This window comes from Capricornis sumatraensis, chromosome 14 (genome assembly GCF_032405125.1).
Source record: "Capricornis sumatraensis isolate serow.1 chromosome 14, serow.2, whole genome shotgun sequence".
Classification (NCBI taxonomy): domain Eukaryota; kingdom Metazoa; phylum Chordata; class Mammalia; order Artiodactyla; family Bovidae; genus Capricornis; species Capricornis sumatraensis.
Genome location: NC_091082.1, coordinates 18,837,424 through 18,863,602, shown reverse-complemented (window position 1 = coordinate 18,863,602; position 26,179 = coordinate 18,837,424).

The window sequence follows — 26,179 nt, the reverse complement described above, 5'->3', positions numbered from 1 at the left end:
TAACATATCGTGTAAGCTTTATTACTTTTTCATGTAAAACAATGTTGACCTACAATAAGATTCTTAGGCTTGAAAAAAAAAATGTAGGGAAAGAACTTTTCCCCCTTTATTCTTTATTCATTTGTTCCTTTAATTGAATTTATTCATTTTCAAGGCCATTTATCATAAATAATTAAATATTGGCCATTAATTGAAACATAGATTCTCAAGGCACAGAAAAATAGCCAATTTTAGCCAACTGTCTGTGTTTTTAGGTTCATTCAGTTACCAAAACACTGAATTTAACTATATACTATTGTAAAAAAGAATACATTTAAGTACATAATGCAAAATATATAGTATATGAAATGTATGATACATTATTATTGATATTGTATAAGAACTATATAATTTTGTGCACACACAGGTAAAATATGAAATTTTTTTATTTTTAAATCCATTGTCTTTCAAACTTCATTTTGTGCACTCACATACAGCGGCTTATCTACCCAATAATCAAAAACTTAGTGTATTCGTGGTTTAAAAATAGAAGTAAACTGTGGCCTAAGACTAAGAATGCCACATTGCAGTCCTGACCCTGGGAAATCTGAGTAAATATACTCATGCAAGTGATTTTTCTTCGTGACTGATGGTTTATTTTTGTGAAAAGTTTGAACTAGTTTCTCTACCACACTTTAATGATATGAATTGATAATCAGATTTCAGTAGTTAAAGAGAAAGAAGCCACAACTGCTTATTAGGTGCCTAGAGAATTTAGGGTTTCTACCAGATGTGAGTCTGTACTCATGAGTTATAACTTGACCTTGTTAACGTTATACTTTGCTTCTCAGTTTTAATCTAACATTTAAAACACGAATGATCACATGAATAAGTTATAAATAGGAATGCAAACTGGAAATAATACCGAGAGATTAATGTCCTATATTTCTACCTTTTCCACTATGAATTTCTAAGAATTGCAGAAATGACATAAAATAACAGAATAAATTTGTAGTAGATCTGGAAACTTAGAAAATAATGCCATCAGCAGAAGAAAACTTTGAAAAATTCTTGGAGACTAGAAAGCAAGTGGAATCATATTGCTGGAGGGCAAAAAAAGCAGAGAAAAATACAGGTCAAAGCAAGGTTATCGAGCAACTACTGTGGAGGTAAAAGCAATTGCTAAAATATTCAAGTTCAGAGACAACATACACAAAAAAGAACCTGGAGGTTCAGGGCCAATTGTCAAAATAATTAATGAGGATTACATTAAGGACTTATCAGGAGCTGTAAGCAGTTGTTCCAGATACACAGGTTAAATTTTGAAACTGCTTTCAAAATGTGAACTGCTGTTAAGAGAAGGGCTCTGAATGTAAACACCGACATTTGGAAAGAAGCAGGAAAGAGCCTAAAGAAGATCTAGATAACAGGACTTAAGTAGGAAAGGGAGCCTCTGATTCTGAGGTTAGCCATCCAACTAAATTGTGTGCTGTTGCTCAGTGGAGTGGTGGCTTTCCGGGCTAAGACTTCAGCATTTGAGTGGAGCTCCCAGCTAAATGACAGCCCCAAGAAGGATGCAGGGTTATGGCATCCAGAAGTCAGACCAGCTCACGTTCTGTTGAGACCATAGTGCAACCCTTTCATTACAATCCCTTGGGGACCACTCATTCATCAGAGATAGTCAATAAAACTGAGAAAAGACAACAAAGAAAAAACTAGTTTTGATGTGAAAAAATCAAGACACCAAATTCAGCAAATAAGACTTTAAAAAAAAAGTAAGACATATGGTACTTCTATTTTTAGTTTTTTAAGGCCCCCCCATATTGTTCTCCAAGGGGGTTGTATCAATTTACATTCCCAACAGTGCAAAAGAGTTGCCTTACCTCTACAATCTCTCCCGCATTTATTGTTTGTAGATTTTTTTGATGATGGCCATTCTGACTGCTGTGGGGTGAGTATTATGTGACCCAGTAATTACACTACTGGGTGGCGACTCAGAAAACAATAATTCGAAAAGACACAGGCACCTGTTCATTGTAGCCGTTTACAATAGCCAGGATGTGGAAGCAGCCTAAATGTCCATCAACAGATGAACGGATAAAAATGTAGTGCAGTCTATACAGTGGAATGTCACCCAACTATAAAAGGAATGATACTGGGTCATTTGTAGTGACCTGGAGGGACCTAGAGTCTGTCCTACAGAGTGAAGTAAGTTAGAGAAGAACAAATATCATATACTAACACATAAATGTGGAATCTAGAAAAATGACTCAGACGAACCTATTTGCTGGGCAGGGATAGAGACACAGAGGGAGAGAACAGATGGGTGGATATAGGGAGGAGAGAAGGGGTGGGATGAATCGGGAGATTGGAATTGGTGTCTGTGCACCGCCGTATGTGAAACAGACAGCTGGTGGGAAACTGCTCTGTAGCTCAGGGAGCTTGACTGGGTGCTCTGTGGTGAGCCGGAGGGATGGGATGGCTGGGGAGAAGGAGATTTAAGAGAGAGGGGACATATGTATACATATTGCTGATTTGCTTTGTTGAACAGCAGAAACTAGCACAACAGTGTAAAGGAATTATACCCCAGCAAAGAAAAAAGTATGACACATACATCCCTCCTTACCAGGCAGCCCTGAATTTTCAGTGATGAGAATAACAGTGTGTGCTAGCGTGCATTTTCATCACTGAGCCTCTGATAGTTCTCGTTCTGGAAACCAGGCTGATGGAACAGCTACTATCTAGAACATTGCTACTCATAATTTTTGATGGGAAACGAAAGTGTCAAATTATCATCTGGGTACTAAAGCTTCCACCTAGATCGTACACATACCATTCAGCTCCCATTTCATTTGCAAAGCTAGTCTCCTGCCCACATTTCACTTCAAAGGGAGTGTGTAACTGATCTTACCACATACCTGAAAACAGGGGAGAACATGCCTGGGCACAGCCCTAAAGAGTAACATGGTAAGTGCAGTGAAATATCCTAAAGAGAGTCATGAATAAATCATACCCATAGAAGAAGAATGGAGCACTGTGAAAATTTCTGAATTCAAGAAAATTAAAATTATAAGCACTAGATTAATAATAAAACAATAATTTAATAGATTCCTGATCATTATTAAAGAAACATGTTTACACTGGGTTCATGACAATGTAAATTCAGCTGCTGCTGCTGCTAAGTCGCTTCAGTCATGTCCGACTGTGTGCGACCCCAGAGACGGCAGCCCACCAGGCTCCCGCGCCCCTGGGATTCTCCAGGCAAGAACACTGGAGTGGGTTGCCATTTCCTTCTCCAATGCATGAAAGTGAGAAGTGAAAGTGAAGTCACTCAGTTGTGTCAGACTCTTTGCAACCCCATGGACCGCAGCCTACCAGGCTCCTCCATCCATGGGATTTTCCAGGCAAGAGTACTGGAGTGGGGTGCCATTTCAGCTAAGTGTAGCATAAAAAGATGTAAAATAAAAGAAATTCATAATCAGAAATTTCTAATACTTACATGCTTGGTCACTCAGTTGTGTCCGACTCTTTGCTACCCTAGGGATTGTACCTGCCAGGCTCCTCTGTCCATGGGGTTTTCCAGGCAAGAATTCTGGAGTGGGTTGCTATTTCCTATGCTAGGGCATTTTCCCAACCCAAGGTTCGAACCTGCATCTCCTTCATCTCCTGTGCTGGCAGGTGGATTCAGATTCTTTATCACTAGTGCCACCTGGGAAGCCTCAACATGATGAACTTGTATTCTAGCAAGAAAAGAGGGAAGTAGGAGAAAATTTCCCAGAGATGTGTGTTTTCTGACCAGAAAATTCCACCAAGAAAAAGCAAAACTATTGAGAGAGAAGCATACTGAGATAAACACACTATTTTAGAACTGCTAAAAAACTGTAAGGGTATAATTCAATGAATTAAATATCCATCTCATTAAATGGCCTAGAATAGATTTTGTAATCTGTAAGTGATCCACTTTACAAAAACCTAAATACTCCCTAATGTAGGAAATATTAAATTATGGAATAATCATTCTATGGCCTATTTATTATGTGGTATTAAAAAATAATACGTAAAAGTTATATGTATCAATATTGATATATAGATTATATCATTGTTAGTAAATTCTGAACAGTAGGAAAATGTGACCTTTTTATTTAAAAGAAAGCATATTCAACAAAATCCCACAGCTAGTGTGAATGTATGCCTGTGTGTGTGTGTGTGTGTGTGTGTGTGTGTGTGTGTAAATGTTTTGAAGAATTTGAGTAATTCTGGTCAGAGAAGTGGATTTTTGAAAAAAAGAGCTCAAAGCTCTCACATTTTTTTTCTCTACTTTTTGTTTTTATAGAATATTCATACATAATATTTATATTTAGTAAGTGAGCTATTTTAATGTCATGAGAGATCCCACATCATTCACAACCTTTTGCCATCATTCTAGCTCTCTCTTCTTATCCCCTAAGCCATTATTTGTCACCCATTGTGCTACTGTTAAATAGTTTAGCTTCTTCTCTAAAGCCTTGAAACCTGACAATCTCATATATCCCACAAAGACAGCTAACAGATGGTGGCTTTTAACAAACATTTTCTCAGCAAAAGAGTTTCTCGAGACAATACTCGTCTCCTATTGTTCAATACCAACTGTTAAGAGACTAAGCCTCCTTCTGCAGTTGGAGGAAGAGGGGGGTCCTTGTAGAGAGCTGTAACTTTAATTCCATCAACATAGAGATTTCACAGATGCTCTAGATAGCTATGAAGTGACTTTAGTATATACCCATAACTGCCAGGGGTTATGGAGAAGGCAATGGCAACCCACTCCAGTACTCTTGCCTGGGAAATCCCATAAACGGAGGAACATGGTAGGCTGCAGCCCATGGGGTCGCTAAGAGTCGGACACGACTGAGCAACTTCACTTTCACTTTTCACTTTCATGCATTGGAGAAGGAAATGGCACCCCACTCCAGTGTTGTTGCCTGGAGAATCCCAGGGGCGGGGGAGCCTGGTGGGCTGCCGTCTCTGGGGTCGCACAGAGTTGGACACGACTGAAACGACTTAGCAGCAGCAGCAGCAGCAGCCAGGGGTTATAGTGTTAATATTACTCTATTTAAAGTAAATACAATGACTATCAACAAGAATGCTTCTGCTGACAAATGGCTAGTCTCATGTGATATGAATTTGAATTGTCTTACTAATTGAAGTACAATTAATTCATTTTTAATAAATATCTTTTATATCTTCTTTTATATTAATTTATTTTAGGTAAAGGACTTCTTATTCTACAATAACAAAATAAGGTGTTACTTCTGTTGAGATTTCATGATGATGGCAGCTGTGGTATATTTTTCCTTAACATGGCTTTCTTGAAAGCTTGTCGTTGAACATTTCTGTTACTCTTCAGTCTTGTCTTAGAAAATATTAACTATAGCAGTAGAAAACAAGCTTTCAACAAAAATGCATTTTTTAAAAGAGAGTTAGAAAAATAATAATTTGGAAGTTAAAATCATTTCACTGTTTTACCTCTTGCATAAGAGACCCATGGTTTTTACTTTCAGAGATATTCATGTGCCTCTGTGGAATTACTGAATGGTTACTAAATAGTTTGAGAGGTGTAAAAATCAGTTAAGAACTTGGACTTCCCTGGTGACTCAGACAGTAAAAAATCCACCTGCAATGTAGAATACCAGGATTCAATCCCTGGGTCAGGAAGATTCCCTGGAGAAAGGCATGGCAACTCACTCCAGTGTTCTTGCCTGGATAATTCTACAGACAGGGGAGCCTGGTGAGCTACAGTCCAAGGGATTGCAAAGAGTTGGACACAACAAGTGACTAACACTAACTAAGAACTTGAAATATACATAGACAAACTCTTCAAAGTTTGATCTTGGTAAAATTATACATGTCCTTTTCTTAAAAATACATAGCCACTCTCCAAGGGATTAATTTTATTATAATCTAGAAAATTATTTATGATGGGTCAGAATAGTGGATGTAGTGGATGGGATATCTCTGCTACAAAAAGAATACTAAATAGCTAGCTCTTCAATATGTGTAGGTCATGAGAAAGAGAAATGAGTTGGACTTACAAGATGATCCATGTTATTCTTTTCTTTGCCTTTCAAACTAAAATCCTTCATTATTGGATCTGTCAGATAGGTTGGTGGGAAAACTAAATGCAGAAGTGTTTTACCACACTCCCTCATTTCAACCTTAGGAGGAGACGACCATCCAGGCTAATTCAGCACAGACACAGCCTGGGGAAGGGCAAATATACGTCTGTAGGTGAGGGAGATGATTATCCAGATTAACTTTCATCACCCCCTCATGACATGGAAGGATTTAAGACGTTTCTAGTATTTGACTGTGAAGCAGAGGAGATGTTTTAGCAAATACTGCTGAGAGTCTGGCTAGGGTTTCCAGCTGTGCTGTCAATGGGGCACACAGTGGCTTTCTGATGAGATACTTCAGGGCAGGCTGCCTAGATTACAAAGTCACAGGCAGATATCAGAGCACCATCTGTAGATCAGGGGTAATCCAGGTAAGTCTGAATTAGGAAATGCTGAGACAGACCCAATGTTGGGTCTTGGTGCACACAAGATTCTGTTTGTGTCCTCCAAAAGTCTATTTCCCAGTCCTGTGTAAGTTCTAGAAATCGGTCCTGAATATTCATTGGAAAGACTTATGTTGAAGCTGAAACTCCCAATACTTTGGCCACCTGAAGTGAAGAACTGACTCATTTGAAAAGACCCTGAAGCTGGGAAAGATTGAAGGCAGGAGGAGAAGGGGATGACAGAGGATGAGATGGTTGGATGGCATCACCAAATCAATGGACATGGGTCTGAGTAAACTCTGGGAACTGGTGATGGACAGGGAGGCCTGGTGTGCTGCAGTCCATGGGGTTGCAAAGAGTCAGACATGACTGAACGACTGAACTGAACTGAAGTGAAACAGAGCAAGATCAGCAAAAGCAGGCTATCAGTTCCCCAGCTCATAGTTAGAAGCAGAAACAAGTAGGGCTCCCAGAGGTTAGAGAGTACTAACCATCTCGGTGAACCCCAGCAGGCACTCTCGCTGAGAACAGACCGGCTGAGCCTTGGCAGAAACTGTCAGAATCCACCAGAGCGTCATGTTGAAAGAATTGCTGGGCATACACACCGAGGAAACCAGAATTGAAAGAGACACGTGTACCCCAATGTTCATTGCAGCACTGTTTATAATAGCCAGGACGTGGAAGCAACCTAGATGTCCATTAGCAGATGAATGGATAAGAAAGCTGTGGTACACATATACAATGGAGTATTACTAAGCCATTAATAAGAATACATTTGAATCAGTTCTAATGAGGTGGATGAAACTGGAGCCGATTATACAGAGTGAAGTAAGCCAGAAAGAAAAACACCAATACAGTATACTAATGCATACATACGGAATTTAGAAAGATGGTAATGATAACCCCGTATGCGAGACAGCAAAAGAGACACAGATATATAGAACAGTCTTTTGGACTCTGTGGGAAAGGGCGAGGATGGGATGATTTGGGAGTATGGCATTGAAACATGTGTAATATCATATGTGAAATGAATCGCCAGTCCAGGTTCGATGCATGATGCAGGATGCTTGGGGCTGGTGCACTGGGATGACCCAGAGGGATGGTATGGGGAGGGAGGTGGGAAGGGGGTTCAGGGTGGGGAACACGGGTACACCTGTGGTGGCTTCATGTTGATGTATGGCAAAATCAACACAATATTGTAAAGTAATTAGCCTCCAATTAAAATAAATAAATTAAAAAAAAGAGAAGAGGCAGGCAGACCTGATCCCCACCCTTCCACTTTACCTTTGCACAACTTTAAATGAGAATGTATTTTAAGGCTGAGAAGAGCTAAGATATCATTAAATGGTAAATTCCATAGTGGGATGATTAAGTCATATATAGAAACTGTCACATGTCTGTGTAGGGCTCTTTAGAGCAAATCTAATACTACTGCCAAAATGATGATAAAAATGTACTATTTTAATTAAATATGTGGCTCTGTACTGACTTTTCTGTTTCTTTGTGTGTTAAGTGGACCCTTAGTACAGCTTTGAGAAGAAAATTAAAATATTTTGATTTCAAATAAATTTAGGAATTATACAACAAAAATGTATAGAAAATGTTTTATGAACAAAAGTGCTAACTTCAGTGAATATAAGATATATATAGCATTAGATAAATTCCTTTTAAAGAGTATCAGTGATTATGGATTAAATACACGTAAATTTATAGCTACAGAATATGCAGTTCACACATCAAAATCAAAATCTTCTAAAATTGCACTGGTTTAATCCATAATTTTGGAGTAGGAAATGGCAACCCACTCCAATATTCTTGCCTGGAGAATCCCATGGACAGAGGAGCCTGGCGGGCTGCAGCCCATAGGGTCTCAAAGAGTTGAAAACGACTGAAGTAACTGAGCATGCACGCACGCACAATCCGTAATTTATAGGCATAGTTTGGTATATGGTCTTGCTGTCTGATTTCATAATCGGACATAATGGGGAAATACAGACTCTGGAGCCAGGCTGACTGACTTCACCTTCATGTAGTTGTTGGCCATTAATTAGCATTTTGTTCTTCAATTTCCTCATCTGTAAAGTGGTGATAATAACAGTACTCACTTCACTGGATTGTTTGGCACAGTAAAATTAGAAATTATTCTAAATTAGGTGGAGTGATTAGATAGTGCCTGCATATTGAGGCATTATATGAGGCTTGACTTTTATTAACTTCAACCAGTCTCCAGCAGAAAAAAAATCCATAACAAATATCAGATAATGCAAATTCCTGTAATATTAATTTCAAAATCAGATATAGTTAAGTATTTTCTTTCTCATTTCTGACCTTGGAAGTATTTAGCATTCCAATTCCCTGTGTAGAAACACCAGGTCAGTGCATAATTGTTCCAATTTAAATTTTGCTCCTAAGTGATTTTAGCTCTTATTTTTGAAGCAGCTTATACAAAAATAGATTGAAAAATCATAAGCATTTTTGGTAAGCTGTGATACATGTTCTCCAGAATTATTCTTGAATACGTTACTTAGAGTTCTTTGAGAAGTCTGTGAAATATGCATGTAATGCTGCCTAGCTGTGCTGTGCTTAGTTGCTCAGTTTTGTCTGACTGTGACCCTGTGGACTGTAGCTGGCCAGGCTCTTCTGTCCATAAGGATTCTCCAGGCAAGAATACTGGAGTGGGTTGCATGTAATGCTATTAAAAGCTAATACGAAAGCATCTTAAGCTCAGAGATTTTACAAATTTCCATAGTAATGGGCAGAATCTGGAAACTGACAGTTATAATGGCTCATCTAAGCATATGCAGGCCTGGATCTCCTCAATAATTAAAATCAACAAACTTATTTAAAAAAACTCCTCCTCATTATGAGGGTACAGTGATACTTTTCATAGCCTTAGCAGGCCTACTATGTTTGGTTAGAAAGTATCATTAAGTTGGCATTAAAAATTGTCCTCCAGGGAATTCCCTGTGGTTCAGTGGTAAGAATTCTGTGCTTCCATCATGGGGGATGGGGTTCACTCCCTGATTGGAGAACTAACATCCCACAAGCTGTGCGGCACGGCCAAAAACAAAATTATCCCCCACTCTGAATGCTCCTACACTGCTTCAAAAAAAGAAGGTATCCTCTCTTCTCTTTGTATCAATCAGAAAAGTAAGATAACTTACAAGATCAGTTTCTTGGGAATTTTCTGGTGGTTAGGACTCTGCACTTTCACAGTCAAGGGCCTGGCTTCGATCCCTGTTGGGGGAACTAAGATCCACCAGCCATGTAGCTTGGCCTCCCAAAATAAATTTCTTAAAATTCTTCATAAAGTTGAGGACACAAAGAAACAAATATGAACAAAATCCACTAAGTGAGAAGCCTGCCTGGGAGAGGTACAAAGCTTCTTTTAACCCCAAAGGAGGAGAAAAAATCATCCACTGATGTGGGTAAGAAAAAAACAAGAAATTTTGGAGAATTTGTATGGCTCAGTGGGGGCTAGCAGTGATTTGGAGTCCCTGGGAGCACAGGCCACAAAGAGAATCTGCACCTCCAGCTGTTTCCGATGGGACTGAATCAAGGCTCAGTGGGATATGGGGGCCAGGAATACTGGGGACAGGGCAGGAAGAAGCTCTCCCTGTCCTGGGATCCCGGGTGCTCCATGAAGTGGCTTCTGAGAACTGGCATAAGAGCAGGACAGCTCATAGTGACCTTGCTTATGGCTCAGGTCCACACCTGCCAGCTGAGGGCAGGACAGCACTGAGGAAAAAAGAAAAATTCTGAGGGAAAACTTCTGAATTTTGTGTGTTACAGAATGCATGGCAGAGGCCACTACTGTCGGGCTAGGGCAGGAGTGCGGAGAAAAATGCTCTGAATTAGAGGCACACGTATTTTTGCTGAACTCTTCAGGCAGACAGAGGAAATGAGAAAAATACTCTGTGTACTTGGGATCATCACTGAAAGATGAGGTGACTGTTGGTGGCTGGACGAGGGGCAGGAGAGCTGAAATGTACAACCTGTGGGACAGACATGCAGGAGTGCTGATGGCTAAGAATATGAATGCAAAATTGAGAGGGGACTCCCACCCCAGGAAAGCATACAAGCTGATACTTGTACTAATTGTTAAAAAATTATTCTGTCTTTTGACCTGTTTATTTTTAATTTTTATTGGGGGTATAGTGGCTTTATGGTGTTGTATTAGTTTATGCTGTACAACAAAGTGACTTACACATACAGAGATCAAACCAGCCAGTCCTAAAAGAAATCAACCTGGAAATTCACTGAAAGGACTGATGCAAAAGCTGAAGCTCCAATACATAGGCCAACCTGATGCAAAGAGCTGACTGACTGGAAAAGACGCTTATGATGCAAAAGATAGAGGGCAGGTCGAGATGGGGGCAACAGAGGATGAGATGGTTGGATGGCATCACTAACTCAATGGACATGAGTTTGAGCAAACTCCGGGAGTCCGTGAAGGACAGGGAAGCCTGACATGCTGCAGTCCAGGGGCTCGCAAAGAGTCGGACATGACTTAGTGACTGAACAAAGGTCTTGTTTTTTGGATTTCCTGCCCATGTAGGTCACCGCAGAGCACTGAGTAGTGTTCTCTGTGCTATACAGTAGGTTCTCATTAGTTACCTGTGTTTTACCTACATTATAGTAGTGTATACACGTCAATTCCAATCTGCTAATCCACCCCACTCCCCCCTTACTCTCTTTGGCATCCATACATTTGTTTCCTACATCTGCGTCTCTATTTTTGCTTTGCAAATAGTTTCATCTGTATCATTTTTCTAGTTACTCTCATAAATTACACTTGAATTTTCATATCCTGACATGTAGGCTCCCGTAATCTTAGGGACCTCCTTCTTCACACTAAGTCCTTTTATACGGAGGTCATGCTGTGAGTCTTTCTGTTTCAAAAGGCCACCCTTCTTATTGACCTTCAAGTTCCATACAGTTTTAGCTGGCCTGCCAGTGCCAGGCCAGCTAGACGGAAGGAAGAAAAAAATTGGCATCCATCAGTACTTCCTTTTGGAGAAAATTCCACCACATCTCTGCCTCTCTGGCATATGCCCTAAAATGCATCAATGAATCCATGTCTTATATATGACCCAGGCACTTTTCAAGCAGCTTCTCCATGTGGTGACTTGAAACAAGTGAGTTTTTGCCTGAGCCTTTCAGGAGTGGGGTGCTGGTTTCCCTTAGCTCATCAGCTCTTCCCAATGGAAGCCCTGCTGGTTCTCAAGACAGATATTATCTGGGCTTGTCTTCCTGGTGCAGGTCCTCTGTGCTGAGGAGCAGGGTGTGGGGCTCATATACCTTACTCTGCAGGGGAAATCTCCATAGTTGTGACATCCCTCCCATTCCCTACATTGTGGCTATCGGTAGAGAGTAGAACATGTCTCTTCCTCTCTTACCATCCCAGTGTGTCCTTTATAGCCTTACTTACTTGTGTCCAGTTATTAAGTCATGTCAGACTTCGTAGACTGTAGCACTCTAGGCTCCTTTATCCTCCTCTGTCTCTTGGAGTTTGCTCGTGTGCGTTGAATCAGTGATGGTCTCTAACCATCTCATCCTCTGCTGCCCTCTTCTTCTTTTGCCATCAATCTTTCCCAGCATCAGGTTCTTCTCCAGTGAGTTGGCTCTTTGCATCAGGTGGCCACAGTATCGGAGATTCAATTTCAGCAGCCAGTAAATATTCAGGATTGATTTCCATTAGGATTGACTGGTTTTATATTCTTGCAGTCCAAGGGACTCTCAGAAGTCTTCTCCAGCACCACAGTTCCAAACCATCCAATTCTTTATGGTCTAACTCACATCCTTACATGACTACTGGAAAAATCATAGCTTTGACTTTATCGAACTTCATTTCAGTCACTCAGTCATGTCTGATTCTTTGCGACCCCATGGACTGCAGCACGCCAGGCTTCCCTGTACATCACCAACTCCCGGAGCTTGCTCAAACACGTGTCCATTAAATCGGTGATGCCATCTAACCATCTCATCCCCTGTCATCCCTTTCTTCTGCATTCAGTCTTGACTGGCATCAGGGTCTTTTTCCAATGAGTCAATTCTTCTCATCAGGTGGCCAAAGTATTGGAGTTTCAACTTCAGCATCAGTCCTTCCAATGAATATTCAGGACTAATTTCCTTTAGGATTGACTGGCTTGATCTCCTTATAGTCCAAGGGACCCTCAAGAGTCTTCTCCAACACCACAGTTCAAAAGCATCAATTCTTTGGCACTCAGCTTTCTTTATAGTCCAGCTCTCACATCCATACATGACTACTGGAAAAACCATAGCTTTGACTAGACAGACCTTTGTTGGCAAAGTAATGTCTCTGCTTTTTAATATGTTGTCTACATTGGTCATAGCTTTTCTTCCAAGGAGCAAGCATATTTGATTTCATGGCTGTAGTCATTATACACAGTGATTTTGGAGCCCCCCCCCCCCCCCCAAAATAAAGTCAGCCACTGTTTCCCCATCTATTTGCCCTGAAGTGATGGGACTGGATACCATGATCTTAGTTGTCTAAATGTTGAGTTTTAAGCCAACCGTAAATACGAATCTTACTTGTAGAAAATCTATTCCACTAGTCTTAAGGTCATTCTCAGTGACAACTATTTTATGTGTAATTGTAATTCTGGTGTATATATGGGAGGAAATTAGCTCATGGTCATCCCAGTCTACCATTGTGACCCAAACATGATTTTTGTGTGTTCAATTTCATTGATTTCAATGATTTAATTCTAATTGTTATTATTTCTTTTTTTCTGCTTACTTTAGAATGAACTTGCTGTTCTTTTTGTAGTTTTCTAAGAAGAAAGCTTAAACGATTGGTTTTACAATGGTTCTAGTATATGCATTCAGTTTCCCCTAAGCACTGTTTCAGTGCATCCTACATATTTTAATAGGTTGTGCTTTCATTTTAATTCAGTTCAAGTTGCCTGGCTATCTTGGTCAGTAGAGCATGAGAGACTTAATTTGGTTTGAATATTTATAATTTTCTCTTGAGATTTTTTCTTTGACTCATGTGTTATTTAAATGCATCTTGTTAAATCTCCCAATATTTTAGGGTTTTCCAGTTATTCTTCTTTTGTTTATTTCAAGTTTAATTTCATTTGTCTGAGGGCAGAAATGGTATGGTTTCTACATGCTAAAATTGTTAAAGTGTGTTTTATTGCTCAGTATTTGGCCTATCTTGGTGAATGTTTCTTGTGAACTTGATAAGAATGTGTTCTGTTGTGGAAATGAAATAGCCTATAGATGTCAATTATATCCAGATGATTGATTTTGTTGCTGTGTTCAACTATGTCATTTCTGATTTTCTGCTTGCTGGATTTATCCATTTCTGAGGGAGGGGTTTTGTGTCTCCTGCAGTGGCAGGAGAATTGTTTACTACTAGCACCACATGGGAAGCAGATATCCTAATTGTAGTTTTTTCTCAGTATTTTAAATATTTCACTCCATTCTATTCATGAGCTTCCCAGGTTCTCTGACAGTAAAGTATCTGCCTGCAATGAAGGAGATCCCAGTTGGATCCCTGGGTTGGGAATATCCTCTGGAGAAGGGAATGGCTACCCACTCCAGTATTTTTGCCTAGAGAATTCTATGGACAGAGGAGCCCGGTGGGCTACAGCTCACAGGATTGCAAAGAATCGGATTTGACTGAGTAACTAACACTTTCACTTTCTTTCTGTTCTTGCTTGAATGGTTTTGGAAAAGTTGGATGTAAAACTTATTTTTATTCCTTTGTAAGTAAAGTGTTTTTTCCCTCAAGCCTCTTTCATAAATTTTAAACATTTTTTTGATTATTTTTATAGCTTAAAAGTGATTTGCATAAGGGTAGTTTTTTGGCATTTATTTTGCTCTAGTGTTTTCTTGGATCTATAGTTTGATATCTAACTTTAATTGAAAATTCTAAGTCATTTTTAGTTACATATTTTTTCTTTTTTTTTTTTTTCCTCTTTCTTGCCAGAAATATTGGAGTGGGAATTCAGGAATGAATACTGGGCTGGATTCAGGCCAGAATACTGGAGTGAGTAGCCTTTCCGTTCGCCAGGGAATCTTTACAACCCAGGTCTTCTGCATTGCAGGTAAATTCTTTACCAGCTGAGCCACAATGAAAGCCCCTTTCACTTTCACCTTCTGGTATGCCCATTCATGATTTAAGGGCCTAGATCTGATGTATGTTATACCTGTTGTTAAAAGACGTTTACTCTTTGGAAGGAAAGTTATGACCAACCTAGATAGAATATTCAAAAGTAGAGACATTACTTTGCCAACAAAGGTCTGTCTAGTCAAGGCTATGGTTTTTCGAGTAGTCATGTATGGATGTGAGAGTTGGACTGTGAAGAAAGCTGAGCACTGAAGAATTGATGCTTTTGAACTGTGGTGTTGGAGAAGACTCTTGAGAGTCCCTTGGACTGCAAGGAGATCCAACCAGTCCATTCTGAAGGAGATCAGTCCTCAGTGTTCTTTGGAAGGAATGATGCTAAAGCTGAAACTCCAGTACTTTGGCCATCTCATGCGAAGAGTTGATTCATTGGAAAAGACTTTGATGCTGGGAGGGATTGAGGGCAGGAGGAGAAGGGGATGACCGAGGATGAGATGGCTGGATGGCATCACCAACTCAATGGACTTGAGTTTGAGTGAACTCCGGGTGTTGGTGATGGACAGGGAGGCCTGACCTGCTGCAATTCATGGGGTTGCAAAGAGCTGGACATGACTGAGCGACTGAACTGAACTGAATTGAACTGATACCTGTTGTAGTTGTCCACTGTTCCTGTGGTTCAACTAGTAAAGAATCCGCCTGCAATCTGGGAGACCTGCGTTCGATCCCTGGGTTGGGAAGATCCCCTGGAGAAGGGAAGGGCTACCAACTCCAGTATTCTGGCCTAGAGCATTCCATTGACTGTATAGTCCACATCACAAAGAGTTGGACAAAGAGTTGGACTGCGTGACTTTCACTCTCACTTTTCACTTTCACTGTCTCTAGATAGTCTGTTTTTACCAGACTTTGTTCTCTTCACTTTTGAGTTTTCAAGGATTCTATTGATGTATCCTTGTTGAATTAAAAGAGGCCAGCCTTGAAAATTCCCTGTGTAGACAAAATCAGTTTATTCATACAAACAAAGCTTAATTTAGCTTATTCTGCTAGACTAAGTTGACCAGGCCCATTTCTTGTATGCCTCTCAAATTATAAGCAAAATGTAAATTTTTACCAAAGTTGGTATGAGGTAACCAATGAGTAATTCTCTATCATTTAAGGAAATTTTAATATTATAAACAGTCATTGACTTCTCACTATGTAAACCAGTTTATAACAATGGACCCTGAGCCTCATTCCATGTTTTGGTTAGAGTGCTTTGGTTCAGGAACTGTCTTTTCAGTGTGTGTACAATAAGCTTTTACTTATTACTGCTTCAGCCATTCATTGATTTTATTTCAGACATGTATGGACTTTTGACATCCTCTAGCTCAGCGATTCTTACTTCAGCTGTGTCCAGTCTGCTAATGAACCCATAAGAGTCATTCTTCATTTCAGTTGCAGTGTCTTTTATCTCTTGATTTCCTTTTTTGGCCCTTTCTTAAGATTCCCAACTTTCTGCTTATAATAGCCTTCTGTTCTTAAATGTCGTCTATTTACCTGTTAGGCCTATTTACCTCTTAGCAAAGTAATCATTGTTGTTTCCAATTCTCAGTCTGCTAATTACAATATCCCTGCCTTGTCTAATTCTGGTATTTCTTCTGCCTCTTCAAGCTGTTAAGTGCTGTCTTTGATATGACTTGTAATTTTTCTCATGATAGCAGACATGATGTCCTGGGTAAAATCAGCAGCTGTAAATGGGCCTTTAGAAAAGTGATGTGAAGGGTGGGGGAGGGGGAGTTTTCATAGTTCTGTAAGTAGGTCTCAGTCTTTATTACTTTTAAAAATATTTATTTATTTGTCTGTGCGGGATTTTAGTTGTGGCCCCTGGAATCTTTAGTTGCAGCAAGCAGGATCCAGTTTCCTCCCCAGGGATCTAACCCAGGTCCACGCATTGGGAGCCTGGAATGTTAGCCCCTGGACCAGTGGAGAAGTTACAGCCTCAGTCTTTTAATGAACCTATACATCTGCACTGTGAATTGCTTACATATTTCTCATTCTCTCTTTCTTTTGGGGGACAGGATAACTAGTATGGTCTGCAGATGGGCAAGTCAGGTTCAAAAGCCAGCAGTTAAGGCCATGCTTAGTTTCACCTGCTGGCAACTTTATTTAAGAACGGTAAGTTCAGGTGTTTTTCATAATAGTACCTTTTCTTCTTTCCTTGCCTGAAGCTCTGGAATCTTTTTCTCCAGTATTTACTGTGAAAACTTTGTGAAGTTTCTGAGGTGAAACTCAGTTGTGTGAAGGGACCCTTGGAGTTTTTTAATTCTTGGACTTGTCCACTCTGAGCCCCCATCATTGAGTTACTTACAGGCTTTTTCACTCTGGGACGAGTTCTGGGGGAGTTTCAGCTCATGACTTTCTGCTCTGGTAAGTTGCGATTCTTTGCCTTTCTGTCTCTCCAGTTTTGGGTCGAGTTGTTTGCTCTGTGGCCTTATTTTTCTTTTGAAAAAGTTGTTGATCTTTTAGTTTGTTCAGGCTTTTACTTGTGTTTAGAACAGAGTTTCAACTTCCAATTTCCTTACAAGAAGTTTCAAGATGCATGGGAAAATTTTAAGTGTTTTGTATATCTAAGACATTTAATAGATTGCTTTAGTATGGGATATTTAACATTTCAAATTATAAAGATGATAATGTGGTTTATCCTTCTTATAAAGCACTGAGGTTTCTTCATTAGAAATTTATATGTGCTTTCATATAAATTTTTCAGTTTATGTGAATTATATGCTATATTTAAAATATTTAAAATAATATTTGTTTTTTCAAACCTTTAAGATTTTATTCATTAAATATTTTCATGAACCTATTCTGAGCAGAAACTGTTAACTAGTGCTGTTTAAGCTGTAGTTTGAAGACAAAATGGCATGTTTTCATGGAGTGTCCAGTGAGATTTTTATTTAAATAATTTTTTATTTGTAAAATTTCCATTTTGCCTTTCTTATAAACTTTTATATTTCTTTGCTTAAAATTTCTACATTTTAAGATGCATCTAAATAGTGTTCCTTTACCACATAAAACATAGTTTCATAATAGCTACTTTAAAATCTGTATCAAATAATTTATCATCTGAGTCATCCCAGAGTCCATGTCACTTTTGGTTGCCTTTCCCCCTGAGAATGACTCATATTTTCCTCAGTTTATGTTAAGAATTATTATTTTTTAACATTTTATTTTATATCAGGGTATAGCTGAATGTTTTGATAGTTTCGGGTGAACAACTAAGTGATTCAGCCATACATATACATGCAAAGAATTATTATTATATTATTATTATTATATCCTGGATGTTGTTAATTGTGTGGACTCTAGGTTTTGTTTTAATCCTATGGAGAACATTGATGGTTTGCTTCTTCAGGAGATAGAGTTTATTTTGTTCAGATTGCCAATTGTGTTTTACCTTTTGTTGCCATGTTTCAAATCTCAGTTGTTTTCTCAAAACGTTGGTCATGCATATTTTGGCCTGTGAGGCATGCTCATTTGAGTCTGTGAGGTTCAGGGGTTAGACTGATCCTGCAGGTGGTTCAAATGTCAGCTGAATGCTCAAAATTGTTGCTCTGCTGATACGGGTTAGCACAGAGCACATGTGGCTCACACATTAGGCCAGGAGTTTTATGTGCTTCTCCACAGAAATGCCAGCTTCCCCTCCTTGAGGATTTTCTTGCATGCTCTGGCCTAACTAACTGACTTTCTTCCATTGTTCCCTGCAAGAAATATCTGAATTTTAATGCCAAAGGTTTAGCTGTGCGTGCTACATAGCCCTGTGCAATTGATGTCTACCCTTGGTGATAACCATGAAGGAAGAATCAAAAACGCAACCTGCCAGTGGTTTGCTTCTCCAACTCTTAACTCATTCCTTTCACTCCTCCACTGTTGTTTACCTTCCAGGGTCCTCAAGTCATGTTATTTGTTTCTTTTCTTCTCTAATGTAACCACATTTACTGCTGTGATTGATGAGAGAGATGGGTGTTAGGGGCCTAGATCTCATAGGCAGAACGGTGACTCCCACAGAGTATACATTGATATTAAGCACGCATTTCCCTTGACAGTGAGACATTGTAGGAGTTGCCACTCACATTTTGAAAAGCAGTATGTTTATACCATTTCTGAAGGTGTGTCTGATGGGTCAGTGGCTGGTATAGGTTTCTGAATCTGTACCGGATTCAGCACTAAACTGAACCCACCTGGTAGTTAATTGGCACCAATTAGGTAAGTGTACCTAACTGGTACCAATGTACCTTATGGCTGCCCAGCTGCTTGGCAAGAAAGTAAGACTGGGAAATCAACTTTCATCTTTGCTATTTAAAATCGCCCATGTCTGTTATTTTTGAATTTGAATTTGCTTATTTTGAAATTAAGCAGAATTTGTCTTCTGAAAATTGAACACATCTGTCTTAGTAAGCTGCTAGATTTAAACAACATAAAGGTTTCTCTCAAACATTTAAAAACACATTAAATCCTATTGCTGCTACTATCAGGTACTCATATGCAACTTATGTTTTAACTGGAAAATAAATTCACCCAGATTGTACACACTTTTATACTTTAGTCATTTATTACTAAGTGGAGGCAAAAGATAATAGTTATTAGTTGAGTGCTTCATCTTTATGTGATAACTGCCATAGTCAAACCCAAATTAATGATTAGATTTCAAAAAATTTTGTTTTTATTTTCTTGCTGAGGGTAACCAATCTGGTATCCTATATTTGGACCCTGTTAAACATTTTGAGCCAGCAAATTGTTTTAAAACACACAGGAATAAAACATAACTATTTATTATGTATATTCCCAAGATGAAGATGGGGAGAAAATCATGGAATCAATAAATACAGGATGCAATTCTATTTTATTAGTCTTCTGAAGATATCCTGCAAGTCTGTAACAGTTTTCTTATTAATTCTATATTTGTGTGTTATATCCCTTGTGTTGGGTAGATGGGTGTGTAACTGATTTTAATTTAGTATTATAACACCAAATCGGGTTCTCTATTTTTCTCATTCTGAGAGCTTTATTTTTGTTATAGTTTTCTTAAAGCTGATGGTCATAAATCGAATACAAAAGTTTTTATAATTATGTACAAAATTTTTTATAATTGCTAGAATCAAATGGCATTTGCCATTTTATAAATTACCTAGAATATAAAGATGAAATAAATTATCTTTTTCTATGATAATGAAAAATAAACTTCACTAATAGGTTTAATGATTACATATATAAGCAAATTGAGAATTAGTGAGATGTTTCTAACACTTGACCTTTTGATAAATTCTATGCTTTCAAAAGTATCAGTATTGACTATTTCATAAGGACTGTAGTATTAAGAGCAACATATTTTTATGTAGAAAAATAACAAATAACTAGATATCTTGGCTCCTGTATGAGGTTGCTAGGGCTGTTATAACAAAGTTCCACAAGTTGAATCTGTTAAACAATAGAAATGCATTGCTTTATGCTTGAGACTAGACATCACAGAACAAGGTGTCAGCTTGGTTGGTCCCTCTTGTGATCTGTACTTGCCTCTCTCCTAGCTTCTGGTGGTTTCCTGATGATCATTGTCATTCCTTGGTGTAGATACTGTTCTGCCTAAGAAAAACCTTTATCTTTACATGGCATTCTCACTGTGTCTGTGTCTGTGTTGTCCAAACATCCTTGTCTTATAAGGACGCCAGCCATATTGCACTAGCACGCTCACTACTGATCTCATTTAAAACTTGATGGTCTCCAATAAAATCACATTCTGTGGTGCTAGGAGTTTAGACTCCAGAGTATCTTTTCTGAGTAGAAACAATTCAACTCATAATATCCAAAATCAGGAACTATGTGCTCTAGAGATTTATTTATTAATCATCCCCTTGCTTTTGAATATTGAGGTAATTTCCAAGAATATAACAACCCACTTTTTTGTTTTTCTCTGTTCAGTTCTTACTTCTTTAGGAAAAACAAATACACTGTGAAAATTTAATGAAACAAATTATTCTATAAGGGCTTATGTTGATAGAAGAATAACTCATTCATTTATTTTCTTTTTCATTCAAATAAATACTTCTGAGTACACTGGGGAAACAGACTTCATTAAGAAGAATTCAAAAGGTTCTGCCATGAATTGGGTGTCTCTATACTTGTACAAATTAAGAAGTAGCTGTCTAAGTATTTAAAAAAAATCAAAGATTAAATTTTCTAATAGTTGCACTTCTCCAAGAAAATATCATCTTGTATTACTCTGATAAAAAGCCTACACCACAGGGCCAGAAACTATGAAGCTCCTGTGATCTGAGTCAACAGCTGTCATTATTCTTACTGTTATAGATGATAATGAAAGACTTGAAGCTCTTGAGTTCAATATTGCTTCCCTGCATGACAAACCTTGGTGTCTAAGAGCCTCATGTCTAGAAGCCCAAACTTATTAAAGAAGTGTAGATTTAATAACACTGAACATATACAAAGGCTTTGGGAAGCATGCATGGAAATGGCCGACAGAATCCAGCATAGCAAACACACTGAGAGCCAAGTGAAGGCTAAAGCCACCACACACACAAACGGAAACAGAACTACAGCCTGAATCTGACTTTGAATATGTGCTGATGAAACAAAAGTAGACGTCTATCTAGTATAGAATTCACATAATCCAGAATGTAATGCAGACGATTTGACATATAAGCAATAGGGGAGAATAAACAGTGGATGTACGCCAATACTCAGCTGTTTCAGTGTTGGAACCATTAGACAAAGGCTTTAGATCAGCTATTATCAGTATGCAGCATGATGTAAAGGAAAACAAACCTCAAACACATAAAATAAGTTTATCAACAGTTACTCACATTTTATTATTCTAAATATTCCATCTAATAAGCACAGTTCCTCAAAGAGGATAAGAGAACACGACATCACTATTTTACCTACCAAAGTAAAGAAAACTTCTTTTAATAACATAAAACATCAAAATAATGATAAAATCAGTATTACATAATCAAAAAAGGAACTTATATACAAGGCACATGTCTACAAGTCTCAAAACATAGAATTGAATTTTTGGCACCCAATTAATAAAAATTGCAAAAAAATTAGTCTGAAAGATTTGAACAAGATTGGCAAATCCTTGATCTAGCTGACCTTTTTAGAACGATATATTCACTAACTGGAGGAAATTCATTTTTTTTGCATTCCCATTATGTATTCACCAATGTAGACCACAAGCTTTACCATAAAATAGGTCTCCATAAACTTAAAAGAACTGAAAATATACAATGCCTTCTCATCATAACAAAATTGAATTAGAAATCAACAATAAGATATCTAGAAACATCCTAATATCTGGAAAGTAGACAACATGTTTTTAAACAATTCATGAGCCAAAGATGAAGTGAAAAGTGATAATAGGAAGTTTTTCGAAGGAAATGGACAGACAACATCTGATACCAATGCTCATGGGATATAGGCAAAGCACTTCATAGAGGGGAAGACTGCTATCTTTAGTGTTTCTAAATTCAGGGACTAAGGATCTACATTTCCAAGTCTGGGAAAGAAAAGTAAAGTGAAACCAATTAACTGGAAGGAAGTAAATAATAAAGAGCAGAAATCAATGAAACAGAAAAGCAGATATGTGATAGAGAAGTTTAAAAGACAAGAGCTAATTCTTTGAAAAGATTAACAACGTTTACATATCCTTAAAATAACTTGATCAACTAAACAGTAAAAGAAAAGAACAAAAATCAATAATATCATAAATTAAAAAGCAAGGTTATCACAACAGAGAGAATGAGTTCAGTTCAGTTCAGTCATTCAGTCGTGTCCGACTCTTTGCGACCCATGAATCGCAGCACGCAGGCCTCCCTGTCCATCACCAACTCCCGGAGTTCACTCAGACTCACGTCCATCGAGTCCATGATACCATCCAGCCATCTCATCCTTGGTCGTCCCCTTCTCCTCCTGCTCCCAATCCCTCCCAGCATCATAGTCTTTTCCAGTGAGTCAACTCTTTGCATGAGGTGGCCAAAGTACTGGAGCTTCAGCTTTAGCATCATTCCCTCCAAAGAAATCCCAGGGTTGATCTCCTTTAGGATGGACTGGTTGGATCTCCTTGCAGTCCAAGAGACTCTCAAGAGTCTTCTCCAACACCACAGTTCAAAGCATCAATTCTTTGGTGCTCAGCCTTCTTCACAGTCCAACTCTCACATCCACACATGACCACAGGAAAAATCATAGCCTTCACTAGAGAATGAGTGCAGTAACATTATGAAAAAAGTTTTGACCTCCAGGGCTGGACACAGTGTGGGCATTAATGCTATGGAGAAGTCAACTATCAATGTAATTATTGTTTCCATTGGAAATCAGATGTCTTTTCTTTCTGGATGTTTTAACATTCTTTTTTCCTTCATATGTCTCAGTATAGATTTTTTAAAACGGTTTAAAATTTGGGGAGCTATTCTTAAACTTTAGGATTATTATCTTTTCACCAGCTAATTAAATCCTTAGTCACTATTTTTTTCAAATACTGTCTTATATTCACCATTATTTCATTTTGAAATTCTAATTAGGCAATTGTTAGAACTCTTCAATATTTTCTAACTTATGTATCATCTTTTCCATCTTATATTTTATGTAGTATTTTACATGTCTGCATATCCACCTTTCTATTCAGCCATGCACATTTTGCTTTCATCTAGACACTGACATTCTAATTTCAGTTATTAAAATTTTATTTATAGACACTCTCTTTGTTCCTTAGATCTCACTTATCCATTTTAAGAGTCTGTTTTTACTCACACAGTCAAAATATTCTTATATCTTTCAAAATACTTAAAAGTCTTTTTATGACTTTCTATGTACAGTTTTTACAGACCTGGGGCTATGATTTGTTGATTTTGCTAGTTAGTAAGATTACTAATATTATAGTTTACATTTTTAACTATAGTTTATTTTTTTGTGTATTTACTGATTTGTTATTGCTTGTTCATATTCCATTAAATTTTATCTTTGCTTATTTTTTTAAGTCCTGGTTTTAAAAATTGTCTCTCTTGAGAATATTTAAATTTGGTCCTTCAGTTGAGTTCCCTGGTGGCTCAGATGGTAAAGCGTCTGCCTGCAATGTGGGAGACCTGGGTTCGATTACTGAGTCAGGAAAATCTTCTGGAGAAGGAAATGGCAACTCACTCTAGCACTCTTGCTTAGAAAATTCCATGGATGGAGGAGCCTGGTAGGCTACAGTCCATGGGGTTGCAATGAGTCAGACACGACTGAGCGACCTCATTTTCTCTTTTTCACTTTTCTGTTATGTTTAGACTATATTTCAGTATGGGATTTTTAAGACCAATGGATAGTATAAATCTTTGCTTGTGTCAAATTGTGATTACAAATTCTCCTGGCAAATGTTTATTCTTTCTTCCTGTGCAATTATGGCCAAGGGCAGAACAGGGCAATGTCTTTATTTTCTTGCTGAGACAGATTTTTGTTTGTTTGCTTGGGATTGTTTTCTTTTGCTTCCCTCCCAGACCCTAGTGACTCACTAAGGGTTTTACTTCTTGGAATTATTAACTTCAAGTTCTATCATGACTCATTTCTCTGCCAGGGTACCTTCCTTCTCTGTAGCTCTATTGTGCAGCCGCATCTATGGATTCTTCTTCTTTTTTTTTTTTTTTCGGGAATGGGGGTAGTTTAGGAAGAATGGAGAGAGGGCTGCTGACTTGGTTCACTTTATCTTTTTCCTTATAATTTTATCCAGCATTTTTAGGTATGTATTCAAAAGCACTTTTTGAGTACTTGGTTTGTAATATCTCTCATTACAGAAACTATAATATCATTTTAAATCTACATTTATTATCCCATTTGGAGAGTTTATCACTTTTTTTCCCCTCTACAGACTGATTCAATATATTTACAAGTTTGCATATTATTTTACAACTCTCAGCTGTCCAATTTAAATGATTTGTTACAATATGACTAACAGATTCATATATTTTACTTTTGCTTTTAAGATGTTAATGCCTATTTAGAAATATTATCAACATTAAAGTAAGATATGAACTTTTGTAATGCCTCATCTCCCCACTATTAATGTCCACTGACTTAATTGCCTCTGAGACCCATTAAAAGCTAGGCTGCATCCAACTTCCTAATATCTTTGTTTTCCTAGAGATGAAAACTATTTAGAATCCTTGTCGCTTCTCTCTGGGGAACTGAAATGCACTACCCAGAACTAAATCTGGTAGATGTTTATTTACTCTTTTCCTCAGGCAAAAGGCAAGTCCTAAAGAAAATTAAAAATAATAATGGCAAATTGTGGTAGAATAGATAAGAGATAAGAAATTAGTAGAATTGTTTTTTAATTCATGCATGTGTTTTAAGACCCATGTTTAGAGAGTGTTTAGTGGAGCTAGGTCTTTTAATTTTGAAAGGAAACATTTACTGAATTACAATTACAGTATAAAACATTTTTCTATGCCTGTGATCTTTTCATTGTATAACAAATTGTAGCTTTCTTTTTGTCTGTCTGTGGCTCCTCCACGATCTGTTCCAAACAGCCACCAATCTACTCTCTGTTCCTGTGAATTCACTGTTTGCAAAGGGTGTGGAGAAAAGAAAACACTTATGCATGGTTAGTGGGTTGGTGTGAATGTTAATTGGTGCAGTCATTTTTGGTAATTGGTTTGGGAGTTCCTCAAAAAAGTAAATAATAGAACAATAGAGCTACCATAAGATCCAACAGTTTTACTTTAGATATAGATCTGAAGGAAGATTAAATCACTATCCTGAAGAGGTATTTTACAACAAAGTGTATGTAGAAATCTCCTCTCTAATTTCCATCTTCTGTCTACCTAGTTCCTATCTTCCTTAACACTTTGATAGTAGCTACTGATCCTAGGACTTGAAAGTAATGTGTTTTTTTTGCATTTTTTAATGTTCTTTGCAAATGTACCTGTTTAGATTTTATCTCTACATATGATATTTATAAGGAGAAGGCGACCCCACTCTACTACTATTGCCTGGAAAATCCCATGGACAGAGGAGCCTGGTGGGGTCGCTAAGAGTCGGACACAACTGAGCGACTTCACTTTCACTTTTCACTTTCCTGCATTGGAGAAGGAAATGGCAACCCACTCCAGTGTTCTTGCCTGGAGAATCCCAGGGATGGGGGAGTCTGGTGGGCTACCGTCTCTGGGATCGCACAGAGTCGGACACGACTGAAGCGACTTAGCAGCAGCAGCATGACATTTATAAAGCATAGATTTATGTGTGGTGGTTTCATTGTGGCTTATTTATTTTTCTTTACTACTCCCCCCCCCCAAATGGAGATTGCTTTTGCTTTTTTTAATAATGACAGTTTGAAGAGACTTTTCTAATTTGTAATTTTATGATATAATGATCTGAAATTTTTATACTATTTCTATTTTTTGAAATTTTTGGAGTATACTTTGTGTGTTAACATGAAGTCAATTTTTATAAATATTGAATGTAAACCTGAGAAGATGTGCTCTATTTTCAGGTTCTAAATTATGATATATGTCAATCATATATATCCAATTAATTGTATTAAATACTACTAT